Genomic DNA, 11,470 nt, shown 5'->3' on the forward strand with positions numbered 1-11,470 from the left:
TATGTAAGTTAAATTTATTCTTTTCATAAATATGTAAGTTAAATATTATGATTATAATATTTTTCCTAAAATATATGTTTCATCAATATTTCCTGAGGGTTTTCTCCAATATACCCTGTAGCTACCCAGCTGAAATGGCTATGGTCATCCTGCTACATGTAAAGTATTTTAATTTTTTAAATGGTCTTATGTTGTGCTACTTTAAAACATAATTATTATTTTTATTGTTACTTTATCTTCACATTTGGAAAAATATAACCAACAAATCCTGTACCTCTGTCTAGTTTCTTTTCATTAGTATTATAACCACAAGCAAAGAAAACAGATGTTTTTATCACAAAAACATTTTGTAAATATGCAAGACCAAGAAAGCAACAATAAACATGCTGTGCAGTTAGCACCAATTTCTCTAATCCACTAAAGTCAGTTATCCAAGAAAAGACCTGTTTATGCTACTCCTATATTGCTAGGGCAGTTGCTGACTGATGACTTATGATCAAGAAAAATTAATTTTCTCTTGTAATACTGAAATCCCCAAAAGCATGAGTTTTGTATCAATGCCTGAATTTCTGAAGTCATATATTTGGAATAACATGTAATATGTAATTTGAATTCAGTTACTCCAAACATTATTATCAGTTATTTTCCAAGAAAAATATGTACATTGCATTTGATATTGCCTAATTTCTGAAATTGGTTGAGTCTAAAATAATAATCTCAAATATGATTTTCTAACAAACATGTAAAATTAGCCGCAAGCTATATGAACAATTTTATACACTATAATCTTATTAGGGGAAAAAGTTTTGTCTATATCATTTTGATTGCCTTTGGATAACAATTACATGTTAGAAGGCAAGGTCTAAGGTTAGCAAGGTATAAGTTGCTAATAAAAAATTGTGATGTAACAATTTGAATAAAAATTTAAAGCATGAAAATTAGCCATTTTTTGATACAATCTATACTTCACTTTGTGAATAAAATCCACATCCATCATATGCAATACTTTTACACACAATGTACCAACCAGCAATCAGTGAAGAAATATGCCATCTCTTTATATTTATTACTAATTTTCCTGAAAACTAAACCCCTTTCAGATTATAAATTTAATAGTCTACAAATTTATAGTGTTAAGTACACTTAATATTTTCTTAGGAAAATTCTTAGAAATACAACTATCATCCAAAATTTGATTGAATATTTAAATATTTGGTTCACTTGGCGAAGAATCTTTCCATAAAATCTTCAGCAATTGAGACACTTTCCAGAGATCTAAAGACTCCTGATTCCTCCACAAATATACCGATATTTAGCATTATTATTCTTCAATTAGATTCCAACTTAAGAGATAAACACATATTTTACGTTTAGCTCAATCATATTTTCTTTGATTAGAATTTGCATCTATATATTCTGTATATGATTATGCTTGTCTATCTATGTATTTATGCATCTATTAATCTATCATCTATCATCTCTCTAGTCTTCATTGCAAAATGCATGATAATACTTCCCACCCACTTGTATCTTCCAGTGCTTTTTTTACTATTGATTTAAATTAACTCCTGCATTAGTGATTAAAGCTTTGTATGTCATAAATGTGTCTCTTTTCTTCTCAATTTTTATTTATCTTTTAATTTTGCTTATTGATTATTATTTAATGCTCAATGTTAAAATATTTGTTTGGCTAAATCAGTCAACCTTTTCTTTTATAGTTTTTGTGTTTGGTGGTAAACATGAATTTTAAAGCAAGAGTTTTTCTTTTCGATAAACTTTTATTGAGCACTTAGCTTAGGAACACAGGGAGTCAATTAAGTGCTTGTCCGGCATGCAATTTCAACCCAGTTGTGGAGACAGAAATGCAAATGTACATCCACACAGCATTAAGAAATATTTTATCAACAGCAATCTACCAATAAATGCAAATTGATATGGTGCAAATTGAGAACATATGTGCTGACAATAAAGGAATGTGTAATTGAATGGAACTTCTCAAGGGAGGGAAATTAGAGATAATAAAAATCCAAGGCCTTCAGAATTTTTATGACATCTTTTTTTCAGTGATTCTTCTATGCATCTATGAATTATTCTACTTTGCATATATTTGAAGAAGCTGGAACTTGCTATATACATTTTATATATTTCTTCTAGGACAAGAGGAGTTGTTGATATGTTATAAATACTTAAGCATAAATGCAATTTTCAGCATTATTTTTCTGGGAAATTGAAAATGAGACAGGAATGGTTAGGAAATAAAAATTAATTATTTTCTTTACTAGCCATGAATGCACTCTACACCTTCAAATCTAGCTATGCCTTCCCACCCTGTTGCCACCTAGTACTTTTGAAGTTTCATTTCAGAAGTAAAGGTATAATAAGAGAGAAAATTATGGAAGTGGTGATAGTATTGTGAAGTTATCAAAGGAATAACAACCACAAAATAAGGAAATAGAACTGCTTATTTTCACTTTCAAATACATACATAATAATCTAGTTATTATTGGAAGTTTGATGCTCATTTTGAGTAGGAATTTTAAAACCTCAATTTTGGAGAAATATGTTAGTGAAATGTTCTCAATACTTTGTAGTTAAAACTTGGTTTTGTTCTAATGCCTTAAAATGACTTCCTGGGAGCTGTTTCTGCTCTCTCTCTCTCTCTCTCTCTGCAGTTGTCCTCAACACTCATCACTGATGTAAAATGAAAAAAGGAAGAAGTGATGACCTTATAACCCTGGTTTTCTTTATAGTTCCTGTGTCTGCGGTGCATTTTACCTTCTAATTTTCCTAGAGTGGAATTTTGAATGATCCAGTTCTAAGCATAATTTTTCACTCCTACTTGAAATATTTCTCCTGAGTACTTAACTTCCATATTACTCTGGTGAGCAAGACAGGCCACACCAGGGAAAACCGTCAAGTGCATTCATGTTCCTTTCTTAAACCAACAAAATTCAGATCATGTTTTCCTTCCTTGGGAGTGAATCTAATTACTCCGTACTAAGGTACTTGCAAAGCAGAACTTTTCAAGATAAAAATTTATCCAGAACCCATAAAACTACTTTTTTATATTTATATCCTTTCTTCTTTCTCAAAGTTCATGGTCTACAGTTTTTTCTCCTCTTCCCCAAACACACAATGAAAAAGTGAAAAAAGACTTTTGTAACTATGAGGTTGCAAAGTCACTGAAGAACCAAGTCATTATTCATTTCAGCATGTCTCTTTTGTGATGACTAATGTATGCAATTCCATCATTACCAATAAACATTGGTCCCATGTTGAATTTTAGTTTTTTATAAGATAGTATGCAAGAGTAAAACAATTTTCAGTTAAGGAAACAGAAGACTAACTTTCCAAGAAATGAATATAAATAAATTTTAAGAAAAACGTTCTAATTTTTGAAAGTAATGTTAGTGTAGGATCTGTGTATGAAGTTATAGAATAAACAACACTGGAATTGTTATATAGGGTAATATACAAATATATAGCCCATAGGAAAAAGATAATATATCCTTGCTCTTGGCTCTTGCTGACTAAACACTATTTGCCATTTTGGTCTTATTTCTGGTAACTAAACTCTTGAAATCAATGGTCCATTTAATTTTAACTCTTTTCTGTTTCTGAAAAACCCTGCACCTGCCCACCTACACTACCTTCTACCTAGCACACTCTTTTGTTTCCCTTCAGTTATTTAGTTCCTGCTTAACCTATTAGTTTGGTATATCAGGATCTTGAGCCTTCAAATCTGGGTCGGTTCCCATTCCCATTGCACCCTCTGGTGGCCATCTCCATATCCATCTTAGTTAATTAAGCCAATTTTGATTAATTCCATACTCTTACACTGGTGGCAGGTTGGTTCAGAAAAAGGCAACTGATGCGATTCTAACCAATAGAACCAGAAGTAAATTCTACAGGAAGCCGCCTAAGAAAAGTTTTCTTATTCACAAAATAGAGTCACAGGAAACTATAGTATCTCCTCTATTTTCCAAAATGCATTATTATTATCACTGTTGCTGCTGCTGTTGATGTTGTTTAATTTTGTTTTGTTTGACACAGTTCTGCATCTGCTATTACCATAGTTATAACAGCTTAAGGTTAAAATGGAAAACAGAGACATGAGAAGAAAGTCTGTTTCTGTTCACTTTGTGACATCAATGAATCAGCTGGTGTTAGAGATCAACTTCAGCAGTCATTTTACATTTATTTTGTCCATCCAGAATGTGAATTGCCTTCTATGTTTGCAGAATCTTCTGCTTCTTAAAAAACAGCCTGAAACTCGTTATGAAATCTGAAATACCTTATATTCACTTTCCTACCCCTCCTTGTGTTGGAAGACATTTCTCCATGGATTTCTTGCATTCCTACATAGCGTGAGTACTCTGAGTAAAAGCATGTACAGCCAATCTTTGTATATGGAAACATTCCAAGACAGTAAAGTAGATTTTTTTTGGAGGATTTTTTTTACATCTCAGGGTAACAAACATAGGAAATCCTTTCCCTTCTCCCGCGAAGATATTTGCTTATATTCCAGATTAAACTGAATATTCCAGCCTCTCTTTTTCTCTTTGGAGGGGAGGATTGGCAAGACATCAGCGGCCCTACCTAAAATCAGTTTTCTAATTTTGAGGATTTTTTTTTTTCTGTGATGTATTCCACTGAATGTACACATAACATCTGGCTCTCATTGTGTTGCCTTGTGTGAACTGATACACAGAGAACCAACATAAGAGAGATAAACGGTCTTTGTTTCTGACTAAGGAGTCATCTGTATTATATTAGCCTGCTAAGGTTATATATTCAACAAAGCAGCTACTGTCATAACACTTAGCAGAACGGATTCAGCATGGCAGCATGGTCTGTGTTTTCTGTGGCAGACTGACTTGGTAGTTTACAATAGAGTAACATCACAGATCTTTCACCGTCTTAGACTTCATACTTAGAACCGGTGTACTGTCACATGACTTTGAATTCAACAATTGGCAGCTCTTGCCCTATATTTTCAACTGGAAATATTGATATGAAAAATCATGCACCATGCTGAAATTATAAACACATTGGTTGAATTCTCCAGCATCCATCGGAGGTTATGTCTGCAGTGCAGTCTGCCCACACTGTGCCTATGGGCTTTGTCAGCCCTGGGGATTCTAGTAAACGTAAGTCAGCTCATGTCACTCCTAAGCTCTTCCCTACCATGAGAAGAATTTGTTATTCTCAATAACACCTACTGCAGTTTTGTTTACTTCATCGTATAGTTTCAATGTTCCACATTGGAATGCAGTCTACAAAAAGGAAGGGATCATATATCCCTCTGTCAACACATGATAGACTCTCAAAACTATTTCTGAGGAAATAAATATCAGGAATTTGAAGAAAAACATTATTGATCTTTAACATTTTTTGAGGAAATTATCTATTGTGAGGAGTGTGTAGATACTTTAGCATCTATAAATTAAAATTTTCGCTCAAATATCTGAAGAATAAGTAGAAATGATTATAAAGAATAAAATATAACAATATAGAGAGTATATAAAAATGTTAGTACTGAAGTGCCAGTATGATTAGCAGTTGCATTAGTTACCTAGCTGCACATAGATTATTCAAAAACTTAGCATCTTAAAACAGTAAACATTTCATTATCTCACACAGATTTTGTGGCTGAGGAATCCTGAATGGCTTAGCAGAGGAGTTCTGGCTCCAAATCTCTCATGTGGTTGTCATGATTTGGTTGTGGCTGCTGTCATTTGAAGGCCTGGCTGTGGCTGGAGGATCGTTTTCATGATAGGCTCACTCCCAGAACTAACAAATTAATCTGCCTGTTGGCAGGAGTACTCAGTTTCTCATCATGTGGACCTATCCACTGCAGTGTTGGAGTGGACTTAATCATAGTAGCTGCGTTCCCCCAAAGGGTGATCTGACAGAACAATACAATACAAAAATATCTTCTATGACCTAGCCTTGGAGTCATATTCTGTAACTTCCATGGTATCGTATTGGTTACACCATTTAGCTTGATTCCACAATGGAAGGGACCTAGCCAGGGCCTGACCACCACAAAGTGAGAATGGAGGGGGGCAACAATGGAGGCTGCTTACCACTGCAATAATGCCAGTCTTGGAAGTTCCACCTCCTACCAAGGAAAGCGTAGATCTTACAGGCTCTGTTAAGCATGTTTATATTAATTGACAAAGGGAATGACAAGGACAGGCCAAATAATGTGACTAGTGGATTTAGTTTTGTGATATTATGTGAGATTTTTAATTTCTCTAGGCATTATTTTTCTTTCATTCCTACTTAAAAGAGCTGTTATGATAATCAAATTGAGCATGTTTTGAAAGACTTGACAACTCTAACATAGTAGTAGTATGTACATAGTATTAATTATTTTCATCATCAAGAACACCTCTTATCCACACAATTTCCAGCAGAGATAATTTAACTGACATGGACATTGAATTAGTACTATATTCTTGCCACATGATTTTTTGGATGTTGGCAGGTTATATGTATGATAAACTTCCTTCCTCACATACAATAAGTGTTCATGGTACTTATTTACTAATTCTAATCCCTAGCAGATGTTTTCATTAAAATAATCATAGTGAAAACTAATATATGACCATTGATTAGGAGCAGCCATCATGTATTTACATTTTGATCAATATCAGAAGAATTGCATAGACTCTCATAAAGCATGTTGAAAAGAGACCTTAAGGTGCATTGTATAATTTATGGTATGCTACAAAGAATTTTTTTTCTCAATTTCTAGAAAGTGCCTGAAGAAAGAGTATCTGGGTAGAAAATCATTTGTTTTGGATAAACTTCTATCTCACAATATTTATCTTCCAATTTGATCTCTTTTAGAAACTGTTACTTGAGCTCCATTTTTCCCACTTGGTTACTTAGGTTCTATTTTCCCTACTGTACCAGGGTCAACTGAATCTATTACAAAAGCCCCTTAGCATTTTCTTCTGATTCTGTTGTCAAACTTCTTGTAACCTCAAATCATTAATACGTTTCTGAATTTTTAGTGAGAATATTGCTCTACATAGTTAATTAAAATTTAAAAGTACACCTAAACTTATGCCTAATATGATATATATATATATTTACATATATTTTAAATTTCAACTTTTACTTTAGATACAGTGGGTACATGTGCAGATTTGTCATGTGGGAATATTGCATGATGCTGAGGTTTGGAGTATGGATCCCATCACCCAGACAGCAAGCATAAGCATCTGATATTTTGTTTCTAACCATCCCACCTCTAGTAGTCCGCAGCATCTGTTGTTCCCATGTTTATGTGTATGTGTGCTGAAAGTTTAGCTCCCATTTATAACTGAAAAATGTGGCATTTTGTTTTCTGTTTCTGCCTTAATTTGTTTACAGTTACAGCCTCCAGTTCAATCCATTGTTGCTTCAAGGGACATGATTGCATTCTTTTTTATTGTTGCATAGCATTTCATGGTGTATATGTACTACATTTTCTTTATTCAGTTTACCATTGATAGGCACCTGGGTTCATTCCATGTCTTTGCTATTGTGAATAATGCAGCAATGAACACATGAGTGCATGTGTCTTTTTGGTAGAATGATTTTTTTTTGGTATTTTTTATTAGATAGGTAGATGTAGATACAGACATAGATATACATAGATATATAAAATCCAAGTAATGGGATTGCTGGGTCAAATGGTAGCCCTGTTTTAAGTTCTTTGAGAAACCTCCAAACTGGTATCCACAGTGGCTAGACTAATTTACATTCACACCTACAGTGTATAAGTGTTCCCTTTTCTCTGCAGCCTCTCCAGCATCTGTAGTTTTTTGACTTTTTAATAATAACCATTCTGACTGATGCGAGATGACATGCCATTGTTGTTTTGATTTGCATTTCTCTAATGATTAGTGATGCTGAGTATTTTTTCATGTTTGTTGGCCACTGGTATGTCTTCCTTTGAGAAGCATCTGTTCTTGTCCTTTGCCTATTTTTTAATGGGGTTATTTGTCTTTTGTTTGTTGATTTGAGTTCCCTATAGATTTTGGATATTAGGCCTTTGTTGAAGGCATAATTTGCAAATATCTTCTCCTATTCTGTAGGTTGCCTGTTTGTTCTGTTGATAGTCTCTTGTGCTGTGCAGAAGCTCTTCATTTAATTAGGTCCCACTTGTGTATTTTTGCTTTTGTTGCAATTGCTTTTGGTGACTTAGCCAAAAATTCTTTGCCAAGGCTGATGTCAAAAAGAATATGTCCTAGGTTGAGGTCCGGGATTTTTATAGTTTGAGGTTTTAATATATAAATCTTTGCTCTATTTTGAGTTAACTGTTGTATATAGTAAAAAGTAGGGGTCCATCTTCAATCTTCTGCATATGGCCAGCCAGTTATCACAGCATCATTTATTGAATAGAGAGTCCTTTTCCTATTGCCTGTTTTTGTCAGCCTTGTCAAAGATCAGATAGTTGTAAGTGTGTGGCTTTATTTGTGAGTTTTCTACTCTGTTCCATTTGTCTATGTGTCTGTTTTTGTACCAGTTCTAGGTTGTTTTGGTTACTGTGGCTTTATAGTATAGTTGGAAGTCGGGTAGTGTGAGGCCTCCAGCTTTATTTACAAAGGTATTCTCACTCATGTCTTAAGGTACCTAAGAGTAGATGTTCTAAAATATCACATATATTTTAAAGATATTTGAAGGTCTTTAATTGCTACTGTTAAAAGTACAGTGATTGTGTTTCTAATATTTAAAACATTAGCTGTATTAAAATATAGCAGATTATCTGAATTTTTTTTTCTCAATTTGAATGGATACCCTCATGCAGACCAATGGCCTATGTAAATTTCCAATTTTATATAGAAGATATTTGGGGCTTAAACCTTTTATCCTTTTATAAATTCATATAGCTGAATTTAAAATTTTTACATGATTCCAAATACATTTGAAAGGAAAATTCAAAACTGAAGTGTTTAATCCTTTTTTTAAAAAATCACATTATGTCTAACGTCTAATTCACTGCCTGTGACTATTAGGTATCTTCTGGCACTATAATATTCCAGGTTGTTCCCTCCCACTGAAAATCTGTTCTCATATTATTTTTCCCAGATAGCAATGATATTTCATTTTTCAAAGTTCAATCTTGTTTTTTTCTCACAGTTTTTTAAAATAAAAGTTATTCTTCTACTTAACAGTTTACCTCTATCTTCACAGTTAACATTTTATGTTGTCTGTCTCATAACTAATTAATTAAAATGTGATAAAAATGCCCCCAAAATAAAACTATTCAAATACGTGACTTGAAGTAACAAGAAAGAGGACAAACATTTAAATTTTCTTCAAAGCAAATTCAAGGTATGCACTTTATATGATTTTCTATGTATTCAATAAAACACTGCTCTATACAACTAATTAAACATTCCACACCATGACCTTTCTTTGTGGTATTAATCTATGTACTAAGAGATTTAATTGGATACTGGGTCAAGCATTGGATGATGTATAGAAAAACATGTTATTAAGCTACTATTGCCCACACAAAGAAATTTATGAAGCCAAACAAACAAAGACATTGATTATCTAGAAATTTCAGGTTAAAAATGACCTTATCAGTTTTAAATAATAGGTTTGTTTTCAAAATTAGGTTGACTTCAAAGTTTTAGATATACTGGCATTATCCTAATTTTAATGTTGGTTATTCATAGAAAGAGCCAAGACCTATTTTTTTAAAGGGGTTAAATATGTCTCATATGATATCTTCATATTTCAGGCTCTATTATCACATTTATGAAGTATATTGCAATTATCTATTTCTGTCTACTCAGCTAAATGTTCAGCTCTCAATGTCTATTCATTTAGTATCGCCTATGTTAAAAATGCAAAACAGTTATTATCATTCAATTAAACTGTTCTACACTTTCTAGAGGCTGATTTCTAAGCAAATAAGATTACTAAAGAATAGTAGTCATTCAAGGTTAGAAACGGATTGTGAAATTTAAGTGAATTTCTTACTTATATATGAGGCCAATTTTATTAGGCATTTTTCATGGTCATATGGCTTATTAATAGAAGGCAACCTTAACTATATCTCAGTCACACAACAAATTAAGTACCATGCAATATTTAATTGGTGGTACTCATGGGGTGTAATAATAAAATTAACTTTATTTCTGTCTTCCATCTTAAATCTCTCAGTCTGGATTTTCTTCCCCTTAAACAAACTTGAAAAAGTAGAATGACTCCATGGCATTTCTGATCACAATTAAATAACAAAAAGTCCAACAGCCATTTAATAATAGAAACACAGTTTCAATTCAGTAATTAAAAACATCCAGTATATTAATCGACACTACAATGATCATGCAATGATAAGACTTCTTTTTTCTCAGCTAAATCCAGCTGTAATGGTTGTCAGCAGCTTTAAGGTAGAGGAGGCATCATGTTTTGGCCCTCATTCATTACTCGTTGATTTTTCTTTTTCTACTATTGAACCCCAAGGGAACAAAGAGATTGGAGAGAAGAGAGGTGAGGAAATCACAGAGTTTAATTCACTGGTGCTTTGTAAGATGGCTTTGCATTCTTCTCATTATTAAATATTTAAAGCTTATTCTTTCACAGGTACTTTCCTGAGTCCTTTGCTGAATTCTTCAATTGTGAAGACATGGCCTCCACTTTTCCCTTAGCCAGCTGCTGTGGTTTGAGTGTGTCCCCCAGGTTTCACATGTGGAAAATTTGGTCCCTGGTGTGGTCATTTTGGGAAGTTGGGTCTTTAAGAAGTGATTAGATCATTAAGAGGAATAATGCCACTCTCTTGGAACTAAGTAATTTCTCACAGGAGTAAATGAGAGCAGATAAGTTACCTTCTCCAGAGACCAGATTAGCTACCTTGAGAGAGGGTTGTTATAAACTAAGGCCACCCTTTGCGTTTTGTCCCTTTCAAACACACCCACTTCCTTCTTCCTCTTCTCTGCCATATTACAGTGAATTATGAAAGCCCTGGCCAAAAGCTCCTGCCATGCTTTTGGACTTTCCAGCCTCCAGAACCATGAGTGAAAACAAGCCTCTTTTTTATAAATAACTGATTGCAGGTATATTGTTACAGCAACAAAAAACAGGAAAAGTCAGCAACCACTTCAGATTTTTATTCTTCAGTGTCTGCTCCATAGGGGTCCTACCATTGCTGGGGTCCTACAACCATAGCAGACTGTCTCTTGGGCTGACTTTCCTATGGTGGTTGCTATTGATTTCAGGAACCACACATCTTTGGTCCACTGTTTGAGAGTAGTGTAGCTGCTTTCAAGTTTTTAGGCCCCGTTTCTGATGACATTGATCACTACTTTCCACAAGTGTGAATTAGAATTTCATTGTCTGTGCCCTTCTAACTACATAAAGTACAATGTAAGCTCTAGGAACGACCTAGTTAAAACCTTATATGGTCTGAATATTTGTGTCCTGCAAAAGTTGTATGCTGAAACCTAATCACCAATGTGAT

The sequence above is a fragment of the Nomascus leucogenys genome, chromosome 25 (assembly GCF_006542625.1).
Source record: "Nomascus leucogenys isolate Asia chromosome 25, Asia_NLE_v1, whole genome shotgun sequence".
NCBI classification, from domain to species: domain Eukaryota; kingdom Metazoa; phylum Chordata; class Mammalia; order Primates; family Hylobatidae; genus Nomascus; species Nomascus leucogenys.